The sequence below is a fragment of the Megascapheus bottae genome, chromosome 5 (genome assembly GCF_031878675.1).
Source record: "Megascapheus bottae isolate mThoBot1 chromosome 5, mThoBot2.hap1, whole genome shotgun sequence".
NCBI classification, from domain to species: domain Eukaryota; kingdom Metazoa; phylum Chordata; class Mammalia; order Rodentia; family Geomyidae; genus Megascapheus; species Megascapheus bottae.
This window is the reverse complement of record NC_143513.1, coordinates 32,720,097-32,737,058: the sequence shown is the minus strand read 5'-3', so window position 1 is coordinate 32,737,058 and position 16,962 is coordinate 32,720,097. Positions and strand designations below refer to the sequence as shown.

General features: G+C 33.6%; 1 long non-coding RNA gene across 1 annotated transcript in view; it reads right to left on the bottom strand.

The window, feature by feature from the left end:
* The window catches only part of LOC150063198 (uncharacterized), a 40,946-nt gene extending 32,022 nt beyond the window's left edge, over window positions 1–8,924 (bottom strand). Inside the window, exon 1 of the long non-coding RNA XR_016535408.1 lies at window positions 8,871–8,924. This is a non-coding gene — a long non-coding RNA (uncharacterized LOC150063198). The remainder of the gene's footprint in view (window positions 1–8,870) is intronic.
* Window positions 8,925–16,962: the final 8,038 nt, after the last annotated feature.

Here is a 16,962-nt window from a genome sequence, read left to right as displayed (position 1 = left end):
CCCCCCTTCCCTATCGAATTTTTTTATTTTATTCCTAGAAAAAATGCCATGGGGTGAAATGGGAAACTAAAGGATATGTCATCATAATTTGGCTTGGCTGACTCCGTAGCTTGTAAAACCAGGAATGTATGTTCTCATAGTACTTGGATTTGGACCACGTGAAAACGGGACAACAGACTGAGTTTACTGTTCCTAAACAGCCAGGGTTTTGATGATCCCATACTAGCAGCTGCAGTGTTTCCAGAAGAGATGTTTTATAATTGGTAGGTAGATAGCTAGCTAGCTAGGAAAATAGCTAGTCACACAGATAAAGGCGTATGTGGATACGTGAATACATAGATATATAGATACAGATCTTTGTGTTTGTCATTGTAGCTAAATCTAAGCACAATTAGAATTGCTGCAATTTCAAGAATTGTTTTAACACAAGGTATACCACTAACACTATGTCATAAGACTCATCTTGACTTCCAGATTTGTCATTTTATATTAATTACCAGAATTCTAGTCAATACAGCAACTGAGATAGATCTTTTGAAATATGATGAACCCAAAATCTTAATTTATAATCATCCAAGAAAAACAAAGCATGACAAAGGAGAAAGCATAGGCCATTGAGGTACATATCAGAGTAAAAGTGGAAATCATATTATTAGTCTGATATAGTTCCAGATCTGGCCTTAATTGTTCACTTAGACATTATGCTAGTGCCAGACATGAATGAGGTCATAAATATGCAAGTGTGCATCTATGATATATTGATGTTCATGTTCATAAGCTTTTTTATTTTTTTAGGTAACATGGATTAAAATTATAAAAAAAAATTGGGGGAAAGGAAGAAGAAGAAATAGAGTAAGAAAAAGGGGTGAGGGAATGGCTCAAGAAAACAAAACACCCCACCATTTCCACTACAGTTTTACTTCTGAAGCAATGTTTCTAAAAGATATTATTATCATTGTTATTTTTATTGACGTGATTTTTGCCTAGAACTTGTAGTTGCTCTGCATGGCCACTAGTTTTCTCAGTGTGATGCTTATAAAACCTAAAACAACCAAGATGGGGGATGGGAGGGAAGGTAATGGGGACCAAGACATGTGAAAGGGTATCAATGTATGTGAATTAATGCACCTTCTATCTGGCCAAATATCATGTAACCCTTTTATTAATTCCAATAAAAAGTATTTTAAAAAATTAAAAAAAAAAACTAAGACAGATGCATTTTTCCCTAGGAAAGAGGTTACACAGGTCCAAGCTCAAGTATATTGCTTCTCTATTAAATCACTTGTACAAATGACTCCCACCTAGGGCTTGTTCTCTTCTTCTAAGACTAAAAACCGGGATTCAATGTTCAGGGGAAGCTAAAGTTTATACTAACTTATCATTCTGTAAATAGGCATCATAGCAGATCACTAAGGTTCTATAATATAAACACTTTAGTTGCCTAAGAGTTTTAGTCTCTACTAAAATTTAAAATTATTTGCTTCCATTGTTTCTTTTGTTAGCTTCTCTGAATGTCTAGAAAATGCTAAAAAGAAAATGAGGTAATGTGAGTATTTGGACTAAACAAAGTTTTCATTCATATCAATATACAAGAAAAAAATATCAAAGCCACTTATGTCACCAAAGAAAACAGGAAAGAAATATTCTTTTAAACTCCTACTCACAGCTGTAACTAAAATCACAGTAGACTATTATCACACAAAATGGAAAAACAATCATCACATATCTTCACTGCTTTGATTTTTTTCTCTGTCCTTTGGAAAGGCAAATGATCTTTACTTATCAGTGAAATGGTTGATTGCCTTTCTAGGGAGGGTGATAAAAGGAGATTTTGATTTTGTATTGTATATTATCAATCTACAAAGAACTTGAGAAAAATGAGATATTTGTATAAATTAATTTCAGACACTAAAATATTTAAACAAATTACAATAGAAGTATAATATAATAACTGAGTTTATAATGAATAAAAGACTCATGTTAACATTATATTTTATTTAGTTCATTTTTCAAACAGTGTATTGTATTTATCTTGTCATACAAACAATTGAATACCTGATTGCAAAAAATACTCAACTATAATTCTATAATAGTTCGCTCAGTTGTGCTGACATGTGAAAAACTAGGAACGAAACCTTTAAGCAGAAACTCCCTATTGGGAATAAAGTTTAAACAATTTAAAACCATCTTATTTTGCTTTGTACAGTTCCCTAGGGCCATCACCTGATATAATCACAATTTCTTCTTTTCCTGCCACCTGATAATCACTATAATCAGCCTTCCATAGCTCACATACTGCATTTTGTTTTATTTACTCTATTGCATATACAGCATAGAATTAATTAGCATTCCATCAAACACTGCACAGAGATAGTACATTCCAGGACATAAAAACAGAAATGACCAAACACTGTTAGGTTTTATGTGTAGCAATTCTGCAGTAGCATTCAAAATACTGATAGAGACACCTACCAAAACTATCAACTGAGAAATTAAATTTAGAGCAGAATTTAAATACAGAGCAATCACAGTCAAAAAAGTTTAATGCTAATCTTTTATGCTACAGTGTCTAAAATGGTAGCCCAGAAACTTGTATATATCATAGACAACAATGGACATTTATCTTCTCAGTTAATTCCATCATATTTTTTTAAAGTTCTGTGTCAGAAGGCTATTATTGTTTTTGTTTTTACTTTTTCTTGCTAAACACATTGAAAACAATCTGTCAAAAGATGACTTGTTTCAGAAATGGTCTCATCCATAGAGCTAGTTTGTTATTTTCAGTGCCCCCACCCACAAAAATACTCTGTTCCCATTGGCAGGGAAGGCTGGAAGGCAGATCTGTGTCTTTCACCAGAACTGGCTGCAGTTTCCTGAACTGTGGTCATGAAATTGGAAGCCACCTTTTGTGAAGCAAAAAGCCTCAAGGTAATTGCCATGTTCTGTCTTCTTGCCCCTGCTTGGAAAACAGAAATAAACAGCACAATTTCCTTATGAGCCTACACTGTTTACCAATATTGTTCAGGAGGTATATTTTGCCAGATGACAATCCTTGAATAAGGTTATTATTATATGGTCAACACCTGCCCCATAAATATAGAATAGACAAGTTATACTATATTTGCGTTTGGTGAAATGAAGTGTTACAGAGACTCTGATGTGGGGAAAACCTTTTGTGCTCCCTGTATTTATGGGAGCTTCATACCACTTAACTTATACCAAATTTGGTAAGCAAACAAGCTTGACTCCACATTCAACTTTACATGATCTCTGTGACCAGAGAGAGATTCAGTGTTTAATGTATAGTTTAACTGTGTTATATTCTAAATGTGTTTTACATTTTAAATTAAAATTTTCATCTTTTTTTACAGACTCATTTCATACTAACAAGAGGACAGACTGGAACACTAGAGTGAATAGTCTAATTGTTGTAGGACTACATTACAAATTTACTTCAAAGTTATATATTTCTTTAAAAAGATAGAAATGACAGAAATTTAACTTTTCAAACAGCAAAATGACATTAAGGTAATAGAGACCAGAAGCCATAAATATCTAAACATTCACATTTCCTATTCAGTGTATCTGAGTGCTCATACGTAACTCTTTCCAATTGTGAAACCTAATTTTCTTACTTAAAATGAAGACTATTTAATTGTTTAGATGTGATTTAAAATGAAATGAAATATTTCATGTAGAAAATGAAAATCTACATATATTGTGGTTACATTTAGTATATAATGTAATTAGTTTGATGTTATCTTGTGAAATTATATAACAATTACTCTGATACTATACTATAATTATTCTGATCCTGTAGTTCTTTTCCACTCAGCCTCCTGTGGTAAAAAATAAGTATATCTTCATAGATAAACAGAAAAGACATTTTTGAATGTCTAGAATCCACCTTCTATATTCACATTTACTTGAGCTATAGGGCTATAAGAAACAGAACACAAACAACATTGCAAACCTTTCCCTCAATTCAATTGTTATTGCCATTGACTTATCTCCTTAAAGAAATGGTATCAATGTATGTGAATTAGTGCACCTCCTATCTGGCAAATATAATGTAACCCTTCTTTTAATTACAATAAAAAATATATGAAAAAAAGGAAAAAAAAGAATCTTGTCAGAGTGTTTTGAGAAAACTTTATAAAACTGAAAGTGGGGATCAATTCTCTTGAATTACCAATGATTTCCCATTTCCTTACATGAGGCCCTGAACAATGGAAGTGACCTCTAAGTAACTAGACATATACTAAATGGAAAGCTACTTTTGAAATATTTGTGTGTCTCTGCCAAGTTTCAAGGCAGAAGATAACAATTTCATGTTCAGACACAACTGAACAAGAGCCACAGTTCTCTGGCCTGCTTAGTTATAAGGAAGCAATGTTACCAGAGAACAATATACTAAATTCTACCTGTCCTGTCATGAAGGCTAACACCTACAGACTGAAAGACAATGAAGTATGACTACCTTATTTAAGCACCTCTCCTGGGGAGAAGTAAGACTCATTTATCCAGTTTTCAATGCTCATTGTCATTCCATCTCTGTCATTAAGGAGTAAAAAGGGCCATTAAATAAAACACTGAAATCAATTTATTTGTCCACATATCTCGGTAGGCCCGTGTAGACCACATATGGCGTATGTGCCTGGAAGTGGATAAATAAGTAGGGAGAAGTAAAGTATTTAAATTTTAATGCAAACTGAATAATTGTTTTCTGTTGAATATTTTCCCCTTTAATGGATGCTAATGATGTTTAAAAATACCTTCCCACCAGTAGGTGAGGGGAGGGAAAGAGGGGACAAAAACATGAGATGGTGTATCAAGGTTCAAGAAGTAATGCACCCATTACCTGACTAATCTAAGTGTAACCCCTTTATAATTATCCTGATTTAGCTCTCATGAATTAATATCCTACATATAAAGACATGTCACTTCAAAATTAGTTTAAATTTTTGAGAAAGTTTCTATATCCTAGATTAGATTCAGAATTATGATTCTGTTGCCTTATTTGTGAAGTTCTGGAATTTTAATTGTACACCAATACACAAGAACATAATTCTACCAATTTTTATTATATTTGGACTTAAGTTGTTTAATTTTTTTCATTGTGTTATGAAAGAACACAAATTTACTATCAGAACTATTTTTAAACATACAGTTCATTAATGTTAAGTATAGTCACATTGTAAAACAGATTTCCAGAAAATTCCTCATGTAAATCTGTGGCTGAGATTCCTCCTGCTTCCTTCTCCCTCGCCTACCTGAGCCCCAATCACCACCATTGCACTTTCTGCTTCTATAAGTTTAAACTACTTGGAATGCCTTTTATGAGTGGAATTACTAAATATTTGTCTTTTAGTATCTCACTTCAATTAGCACAATGTCCTCATAATTCATTCATAGTTACAGATCATGGAATTTCTATCCTTTTGTAGGTGAATAATAATCGTTTTTATATGTATGTTATATTTATCCATTAAACCATTGGTGATATGGGGTTTGCTTCCATTTCTTCTTTTAATTTGGTCTATGTAAGACATGTGTATACATATGTATATATATATATGTAATCATAGACAAATTTTGCAAGTAAAATGAAAAAGCCCCTTGATTTCTTAAGATCTAAACTCCTATTAAGCTTAATGCACGTCACAATAATATCTTAAATAAATATACACATGTATATATTCCTATCAAAATAAAACTAGGTATACTCTAATACTTACATAACAAATAAATACATTATACAGACATGTAAATAGAAAATGTTATGTAATTATAAATTATATGAACATATTGTAGAACCCATATTCTATTCTTTTCTTTTTAAGCATATTATTATACTTGTGTTGCTAAATATAAGTTAACCTCATTCATGTAAGCTTCTTATAAAGCATACTATTATTCACGATTACTAATTATGAGCATCTTGTAGCCAATTTTTAGATTTATGATATATTCAGAAAAGTACACATACAAAAATGCATGTTTGCAATTTAAATTTCGCTATTTAGATACTTCACAGGTAACTATGAAACTATAAGGCAAGGTGAGGAGGCACAACCTTGCCTTTACAGCTGTGGACTAGATTCCTGTAATATATATAATATATGCATAGTTTTCTGATAAATATATTTTATAGCATTTTATTTCAGCTAAAAGAAAAAAAGCGAGTGATATATAAAGGTGCTCTAGCTATTCAGTTTTTTGTATTCTTCCTAGATTTTGATCTAATTTCTTCTTCAGTTTCCTATCAATAATTTAAGGATTGGCCACAAAATTGTGTTTACATTTCCACTAGGAAAATCCAGGTATGTGCTTCCTCTCCCTTGAGGACCGGTGAGACCCAAAGTAGCACTGAATCCACTACACTTTTGGGTGGCAGAGCCTGTGCAAAAACACATTGTGCCCCAGGTGCCCTCAGACGTGTGAGAATAGAGAACCGTGGATGAGGGAGTTGCTCAAAAATAGCAAACATGTAGCAGTATAAAGAACTAGGAGACTGTTATTAATTAATTCCTCTTGTTTTCCAAACTGGAATATTCATTGTTCTGTTTCTGTTTTCCCTAATGTCTGTTGGCAGAGATGGAGCTGGTTACATTTATAATTAGAGTTTGGCCTTGGTTCTCTAAGGAGTCACATCTGGTCTTAGTTAAGCTACATGCACTTAAACTAAAATCACTGGCTTTAAACAGAATGACTGAACAGTGTGCCTTTAGGTTGTGCCCTGAGAGGAGAGGATGGGCATATTTGTCTGTTAGTGAAACACTTAACATTAAATTAAGGTGGGGTTATTCTTTGAACTGTGAATGTATGTATTAAGCAGTTTGGAGGAGAAATGAAGAAAGCATGCTCTTTCTTGCACCACATCTAATATAAACACATTAGATGTATAACAACCAACTCTATCCTTGAAACCCCTATCTCTTCTGACTTCCTTCCTTACAATGCTCTTGAATCAGACTTATTCAGTTCAATGGATACTTCATTTCTATTCTGAGACTTGAATACAAAGGTGCTCAAAGAATAGAACATTCCTCTGAAATTATTTACTTTTAGTAACAATGGTCTAAAAGACTCTTGTCTGGATTAATTAAAATTTCCAAATGCAGAAATTATGTTTTCTGTTCAGGTTAATAATGATTGCACGTAGGGAAAACACAGGATACAGAATTATGAACCTAAACAGGTCTTTCACCTTCACCACAACATATTTATGTAGATGTTGCAATAGACACATTATGGTCTATTAATAAAGGAAAAACAAATCAAATACAGAAATTCTGTGATTTTAACACAGCAGGACACGGACACTTAGAAAATTATAGTGACAATGAAATTGAATGGTTTTTTTTGTACCGAAAAATAGTTTAGCTTCTCAAATTAAAATTTCTGTTCTCATTATAATATGTTAAATATTTATGTAAGCTAGACAGGCATGTAATGGAAATAAATAGTTCAAAATACAGTTTTCTATATAATTTGACTTTTGTCAACACTTAATTTAAGAGAATAATGAGATATTGATCAACTAATAACTATTTAAATGTATAAGAAATACTATTATGACTGGTTATTACAATCGAAATGGATTTTGTAGAGTACAGATGGATTGTGCCTGTAATCCTAGATACACAGGAAGCTGGGATCTGAGGATTGAGATTAAAGCCAGTATGGGCAGGAAATACTGTGAGACTTTGGTTTCTAATTATTAAAAGAAGTGGAGCTGTGACTCAAATAGTAGAATGCTAACCTTGAGCAAAGACTCAGGGAAAATGTCCAGTCTTTGAATTCAAGGTTCAGGACCAGCACAAGCAAGGGAGGAAGGAAGGAAGGAAGGATGGATGGAAGGAAGGAAGGAAGAAAGAAAGGAAGGAGGAAAGGAGGGAAGGAGGGAAGGAAGGAGAGAGGGAGGGAAGGAAAGAAGGAAGGAAGGAGGAAGGAAAAAATGGAGGGAGGGAGGGAGAAAAGGAGGAGTAGGGAAGGAGGGAGGGAGGGAGAGAGAGCGGGAGAGAGAAAGAGAGAGAGAGAATAAGAAAGAAATGGTGAGGCACCAGTGACTTATGCCTATAATCTTAGCTACCAAGGAGACTGAGATTTCAGAATGGAGGTTCAAAGCCAGTCTGGGCATGAAAGTCCACAAACCTCAATTAAGCCCAGAAAATGGAAAGTGGTGCTGTGGCTCATTGTGCTAGAGTGCTAGCCTTGAGCTGAACTGCTCAGGGATAGGACTCAGGTCCTGAGTTCAATCCCCACAACTGACAAAAATTATTTAAAAAAAAAAAAAAAGAAGGAAGGAAGGGAGGGAGGAAGGGAGGGAGGCAGGGAGGGAGGGAGGAAGGGAAGGATCCTTACATGAAGTGAATCAAATATTCACAAAATAGATATATAAGGCACGTTTAACATTGGTATTGGTGCCTTTTGCTCAGGTTTAAGAGAATGAAACTTCACTCTCTTAAACTTTTACCACCACCAAATAGGCTGCATCAAGAAAAAGCACCTACATGTAAAAGAAATGTGTGTTTTGTTATTATAAGGGAATAATTTAATTACTGAAGCCTATGACTTACGTTGACATGAAAATTTATATTTAATGTTTAGATATTTACCTTCTTACATCACTAAGCTAAGTAAGAAAACATAAAAAATTCAGTTCATTAACCATATCAAAAATTTCACAAGACATATGGAGAAACTAAATTCTGTGCTAACTGAATATGATGTTGGAATTGAAATATACTAAATGCTTTAAAGATTGATTGCATTCGTTTTTGGAAATGAGTTTTCCTGGGGCAGGTTGTGAGAGACTAGCTAAACCCTGGTTAGCTAACAGATTGTAAGCTCAGTAAACAACTTACCTCTACCTTAGAAGACTGATTTCTCTCCTATGCCATCTGCTTTATGACATAACAATCACACCTTCTTAGTAAACTGTGTTGAAACTACTTAATTTTGTTGACTTTAAGTACAGTGGCAGAAGAATGTATACTTTTTCATTTTGTGTAAACAACTAAGGTCAGAAAAAAGACCACATTCAAAAGCATTGGGAGCATTTAGGATTGTTTTCTAATAATAAATCCCCAATGACTTCAAAAACAGCCTTTCAACTGATGTAGCAAGATAAACTTCTTTTCAATACAGAATTCATATTTTTATTGCTTGATTAAAGAGTCTGAGGTTATTCAACTTGTGCTTTAAATTGTCTATGGGGTAATATGTGTTCAGTATAAGGTAAAATGTGATTTTTCATGAAGTACTAATTCTCTAGAAAATCTGATACTCATGCTGAGTTTTATTATTTTCTTCTTCTTCTTTTTTTTTTTTTGCCAGTCCTGGGCTTGAGCTCAGGGCCTGAGCGCTGTTCTTGGACTTTCTCAAGGCTAGAGCTCTACCACTTGAGCCTCAGCACCACTTCCAGCTTTTTTGTATATATGTGGTACCAAGGAATCGAACCCGGGTCTTTGTGCATGCTAGGCAAGCACTTTAACCACTAGGCCAAACTCCGGGCCCTATTATTTTCTTCTTAATAAAAAATAAATAAATGAGTCTATGTCTAATAAAATTACATATTAAACCAAATATGGGTTAATTATTTGAGTACAACTTTCATGACATGCTTAAGTTTAAGCATAGCTAATCTCACAAAGAGCACATGGTTTCCAATCATTATGTTAAAGATATTGTAGATTAGAAGCCTGTTTACAAACTTCTGTTTTACTGTACTGAAGTGAACAATGATGTGTAACTCTTTTGAGGAGTTATTAGTAGAATAAATTAATTATACTTTTGGGTTTTTCATCTACAGAGATGTATACATTTTTAAAGACATGAGTTACCCTGAATGTTTTTCATGGTACACAGGAATGATGTGAAACAATTTTTCTAGGATATTGTCAGTACAATCCTGTCAGGAAATGGGTCAGAAAATTTCTATAGGGTCCTCCAGCTTCTTATATATGTAATTCTGTGGCTGTTAGTCAATAAGATTAGGATTTGAATTGGATAGCTTTAGCCAACTTTTTCTGTGAGCCAAGCTAATCATCTGGTTTCAATGAGCTCCTTTTGAAATGGAAAAAAACAAATTATTGTTTTGCTTTGGGGTACAATCATTTTAATTACTAGTATTTAACATGTGCTGAACACTAACTGAGTACTAGTAATTGGCCAACCCTACATTTGGCATTGTGCTAGCCTAATTTAGACTGAAGTGTAAATTATTACAATCTTTCAGGTAAAAAAAAAAGAGAAAGAATTATAAATAGGCTACTAGTGTTTACCATGATGACTGAAAAAGTTCACAATAGTTTAGAATCACATGATCTACTATTCTTTTTTTTCTAGCATAATCATCTTTTTTCAAATTGTGTCACATAACTTTTAGTTAGTAAATTGTAAGCATTTCATCATAACCAGATGTTTTGAACATTTACTACCAAACAACAACAAAAGAAATGGATTAGATTTCATCAAATAAAGACAATTACTTGGTTGACTATACTTGGACATCAAATATTTTTAAGTTCAAAGACTTTAATATCAATATCATGCAGTAGTGAAAATTTTAAGAAGCTTTGATGAGAAAAAGCCACAACAATCAAAGTTATGATGACATCAGTGAAGTCTTATATTAATTAATTTAATTCATGTATATAACAATACTAAATACAGACATTTGAAAATAAATGTGGATATGAAAAGTATAATTTATTGAATCTATAAAAATATATAATAGATTTTAGGATTCTTTTATTACTTAAAATTTGTTGATCATTTTCATCTTGATACTACCAGCAATGATTATTCCAAGTTAACTTAATACATCTGAGCTTGAATTATTGAATAAAGAAGTTAGCATATATCATATGTACAGTTTTTTGTCAGTGGCTAGATTTTTGCAAATTTAATTAACTGGATTTCCATACATTAATAGGAGCTAACAGAATTTCAGAAGTTTTTTTTAATTTTCTTAATACAAATATACCAATTCGCAAGGATTTGGTAAGTCTGTTGACAGAAAAATTAATATGCATTGATTTCCTTTTCACAATATCAATGGGCAAACTAAATATTCGGAACTGGCTGGTTGGATGTTGCTGGTAAATGTGAGAGCCAGCAGTATCCATAGCAGATTATTCAGCATTGGCCGGGAAAGGCCTCAATGATGATGAGCTTCAGTAACGTACTGAGAATTTACAAGATTGTAGAGAACGAATAGGAGGAAAGGTTATTTAATACCTGTAGTAATTCACTCATCAACTTTATTAATAAGAAAACTACCTATAAAACCTATTTACATAATCGTGACAACTACTGCCTTGTGAATGAATAGCTATCTCTTATTTGACATATAGCAATAATCTTAATTGAACAATTATGTACCAAATACAAATATTGCTATTGTATAAGGATATAACATGTAGGGACATTGACTTTTCTTTGTTTATATATATTTTTATTGTAATTAATAGAAGAGTTACATGATATTTGCCAGATAGATGGTGCATCAATTCCCATACATTGATACCCTTTCACATGTCTTGGTCCCCATTTCCCTCCCCCCACCCCCACCCCTCATCTTGTTTTCCCCCCTTCCCTATCCAATTTCAAATAACCAAGAGAAAAAGATTACTACTGAGTAAAACTATACATTTAATCACATAATTTTGAACTGACATGTCAATTCTGTGCATTTATTTTAATCAGGCTACATATAGCTTAACAAAATCTAGAAAACTCTGAACTGACTCAACATCTTTCTGCAAGTTGGCAGTATTTAATTATCACCAAATTCCAGTCCAAGTCCTAGTAAAATTTAAGCATCAGTGTCTAGTTTTGCATAAGATATATTTAACATATATTAATCTTCCTAAGGTAAAATCCTAATTCCATAAAATGTTTCAATCAATTATGTTTTAACTTGTCATTTGTCATTGAAAATTAAATGACATTATCATTTAGCACTGAATATTAGACAAAAAGTAAGTCCAATCAGAATTATCATACACTGGAGTTTGGTAGGCACAACTTTTCTTCCTTCTTTTCCTTTTCACTAACTGGTTTAGTGATTATAATTGACAAAATAGTATGTATGTATTTATGTAGTATTCATTTATTAGTACACAAAATGATATTTTGGTAAGATAAGTCATAAACTGATCAAATCAAACATCTATTTGCTATAACTTTGTGGTGAAAACTTGAAATATGTTTCATACTGAAATGCTCTGCACAATATATTTTGATATTCTTTACAAAATAAAATTGTTAATACAGTTCATATGCTGTAGAAGAGAGGTGCTGAATTTATTTATCTTGTCTAATACAACTGTTTTTTAGTCAGTCATAAGGCTGGAATTCAGTGCTTGGTCATTGTCCCTGAGTTGTTTTGTTTAAGGATAGCACTCTGCCACTTTAAGCCACAGGTTCACATATGTGTAGGTGGTTAATTAGAAATAAATGTCTCTTTAGCTTTCCTTTCTGGACTGGCTTTGAACTGTATTTCTCAGGCCTCAGCCTCCTGAGTGGCTAGGATTACAGGCATGAACCACAGGCGCCCAGCTAACATAAATGTTTATTGCCAATTTCCTTCTCAGCCAGAACCAGTAACCCTCTCCCTTCTGTTTTTGTGAAATCAAAGCTTGTGGTTTCTACAAATAAGTAAGATCATGTCATACTGGTTTCTCTATGCTTGCCTTATTGGGCTAGAAATATGCCCCTAGTAATGTTTTCCTTAGTGATGGCACCCTAGCTCAATCATGTCATAGCAAATGACAGAACTTCCTTCTTTACAAAGACTGAACTATTCTATTCTTCATGGATAAACAGCATTTATCTGTTCAGAGTTATGAGCATTAAAGTTGAGTTTTCATTATAGATGCTATGAAAAATCCTGATGTGAACATGAGAGCCTAGGTTCCTCTTTCAAAGACTGATTTTATTTAGTTTAAATATATATTCAGAAGTCAAGTAAATGTATTTCATGGCAGTTCTTGAACTTTCTTGAAATTATGAACCTGCTGCTTCAACTTTCTGAGTAGCTAGAATTATTGTCATATACCACCAACCCTGTCTTAAATCCTTTGCTTTAAAATAAGACAAATATTTCACTTTGTAATGTATGCTTACTAGTGCCTTTTTAAACGTAGTATATAAAGCACTCTGTTCATATTCTACAGAGAGAAATAGCCATTTTTTTGTATTAAGTTATCTTTTGCATCTTCCTAGAACTGGCAGTAATGTGGTGTATGTCTGGGCAACCTGCCCAACTATGCCAGTGGTTCCCTTTTCTCGTTTCTTTTTCAAGATTCAGCAGACATGGGCTGAGGGGGATCACTACCATTCTGGGCAAAGAATAACTGGATAAGAGTAAATATTTTCGCCATTTATACTGCTGGGACTCCTCTGTGGGCAGTACCTGTACTGAAAAAGAGAATGCAGATGGGTTTCCCTTGGTAAACAGTCCTTCAAATATATTGTTTCGAAGAACATAAAACCACAAAGAAGATTCCAGGCAGACAAGAAGATGTCAATTCTGAGTCAGAGGGAAGCTATCACACGTGTGGTGAGGGATTCCCCAAGTTAGTACCCAAGATTTCTATAAATATCAAAACAGTTAGGCATGAATGTGGGTAGGAGAGTTTTATATAGCTTGCTGTATTTCTATCTTCTTTCAGTGACTCTTCTGTTAGCCACTTTGGAAATCATAGAGTTATGTTCTATTATAAACACAAAGTGGAACGGAGATGGTTCTTATGTAGGAGGATGAGTTAGTTGGGAGCTGTATCACACACACTTAAGGTAACATAAAAAATAGATAAGACACTGACAGATTGTAATTAACATCATTAAAGTGTGTGAAGAGTTTTAGCGGCAAATGGATCACATATGGTTGGAAATATACCAGATATGTCACTAGTTGCATCATGAAATTGAAGGCTTTCAACCTTGAGGAAAGCCTGACTTCTTATGGAAGAAATAGCTCAGCATCTATTTCAGGAAGAGAACTTCCCAGTTAAATTAGTCTACTACACCAAGTGAGCAGATTACTGGAATTAAATCCTGATAACAGTGCTGAACCTTGAAGAATGCCAGATGAGCAACTTGTATCAAATATTACAACCTTTTAATGCATAATAATATCTAGGCATGATATTTGAAGTAAAACTAGTGTCAAATTAATGTCAAAATGAGACCAATGGGGAGGACAAAGAACATAACATATGGTATAGAAAAGAAGAAAAATTACAGAACTCATGAATAGACTACGTAGAAAATTTGTAGCACAACTAGAGAAATGGGTCATTTGACAATCGAAATGATAGTTTTCTATTATTTTGAATTTGGTGGTAAACTCATATCTGTTTGATAGATTGTGGGGGGATATATGGATTTGGCTTTCACCCAAAGAAATTAATAGTAACAAAATCCCTTTATCTGCTAGGTGATTGAAAATAGGCAGTTGAAATCCAAAGAGGGCCAGAAGACATTGAGGCCTATAGGGCATACAAGGTGTATGTAAAGAAACTATTGTAGGGGCTGGTAGTTTGGTCTGGTGGTAGAGTACTTGCTAGCATGCATGAAGACCCAGGTTCGAATCCTTGGTACCACATAGATAGAAAAAAGCTGAAGTGGTGCTGAGGCTCAAGTGGTAGAGCTCTAGCTTTGAGAAAGTCCAAGGAACGTGCTCAGGCCCTGAGCTCAAACCCAGGACTGGCAACAAATTAAAAAAAAAAAACAACTATTTTAAGTTATCTTGATTTTGCATCCTGTATTGTGTATGTAATATCTGGAAGAAATGATCTCATTATCTATGTTCTTTCTTTCCTTCAGTCATTAAAGAACAACTGTTTATCACAGTAAGATATAAAGACGAATGAAACATTGTTCTTCCTCTATGGTGTTGGCAGTCTAAGTCTCAGGAATCACAAAACATTGGCAAATGCATTTAGTAAAGTAAATAGGAGAGCCTTTTGTAAATAGAGGAAAGAAGAAGTTCAGGAATCTTAGGAATCTGTGTTGCTTTGGCAAGAGTTGCTCTTCTGTGAAAACTTATCTTGGGGTGTGTGTGTGTGTGTGTGTGTGTGTGTGTATGTAATATATCTTGATGTGACATTCCTGTAATGATAGACTTATTCAGACAGCCTAGGCTTACTAAAACCCCACTATTTCTTTTATGAATCTTTTCTCAAAAAGCATTAACAAAAGGTTTGTATAGAAGTCATTATTAGAGGGAAATAGGGACCAAGACATGTGAAAGGGTATCAATGTATGGGAATTAATGCACCATCTATCTGGCAAATATCATGTAACCCTTCTATTAATTACAATAAAAATATATGAAAAAAAAGAAGTCATTATTAGAGCCAGGAGTTTAGCCTAGTGATAGAATGCCTGGCATGCACGAAGAGCTGGGTTCAATTCCTTGGTACCACATACATAGAAAAAGCCAGAAGTGGTGCTGAGCTCTAGCCTTGAGAAAGTCCAACCACAGTGCTCAGGACCTGAGCTCAAGCTCAGGACAGGAAGAAAAAAGAAAAAAAAAGAAGTCATTATTAAGTTAATTATGACATATTGTTAAATAAAAGGCAGAAAGCAAGGCTCTTTTCAAAATTTTAAAACAGAAAGGACTTCTGACTTAAAGTATATAGCATTATTTATCTCTAAGTTCCTTAAGTAATCTATCTATATATCTATATATAAGAATTAAGCATCACTGAAAAGTTTATGAAAAATAAAGCATTTTATAGCTATATGTTTTAACTACTTCTTGTGCTAAGATTAAAGTTTAATAAAATATAAAAGTTTCTTATTTCCTGGATCTATTTTTTATTCTCCCTGTACCTACTTTGCCCATTGCAAATACAAACTTCAATATTTTTTATCACAATAAAACAAACACATACAAAAACCAATCCGTTAGATCTCTGGCTTTCTTTATTTAGCCAACGAAAACATAGCATGTGAACATTTGATGTTTCAGTATAAATTCTATGATTATTTACTAAACTCTTCCCTTTTCTTTGAACATTGCATTCTAATGTCTCTAACTTAAATATAAGAAATGCACATTTCATGAACCATAGACATTTTACCTTAAATTTTTAGTTCTATTTATTTATTTTTAAATGATAGATAACATTTTTAAAGAACTTATTAATGTTGATTTTTACATCATATTTTAAATTACAAGTTTAACATGCAAGTGTTCAAGGAGGGATTCTCTATTTACAATCACTGTGACTTAGTATTTAGAACTTAATCAAAATTAGGCTAAGGGTTTGTATGTCATAAAAACATATTAATTTATGAAATAAAACATTATGTCTATAGAGTCATAGGTTTTTATGTTTATATAGTTATGTTTGTATTTCCATTACAATGTCCATAGCTTTGGGTATGCCATTATTGAGTCCTTGCTCGCTCTTGTACTCTTTGGATTTAATAGCCACATATTAAGGATGCCATGCGCCTTTTGATCCTTAGGTACTGACTTGTCTCACTCAACATGATTCACTCTAGATTCATTCACTTCCCTGCGAATGCCATTATTTTATATTGTCTGTTGGCTATGTAGAATTCCATTGTGTATATAAACCACATTTTCTGTATCCATTCATCTGCAGTAGGGCATCTGCATTGTTTCCATCGCCTGGCTATTGTGAATAGTGCAGAGATGAACATAGCCGAGCAGGTGTCCTTATAATATCTTGGGTCATGATGTTCAGGATAGATGCCCAGAAGTAGTATGATGGGATCTTAGGGAAGGTCTATTTTCAGGTCTTTAAGAAACCTCCACACTGCTTTCCAGAGTGGCTGAACTAGTCTGCATTCCCACCAGTAGTGTAGTAGGGTTCCTTTTTCTCCACAACCCCGCCAGCAACTGTCATTGTCTGAGTCAAAATCTTGGCCATTCTTGTTGGGGTAAGGTGGTACCTTAGGGTTGTTTTTATT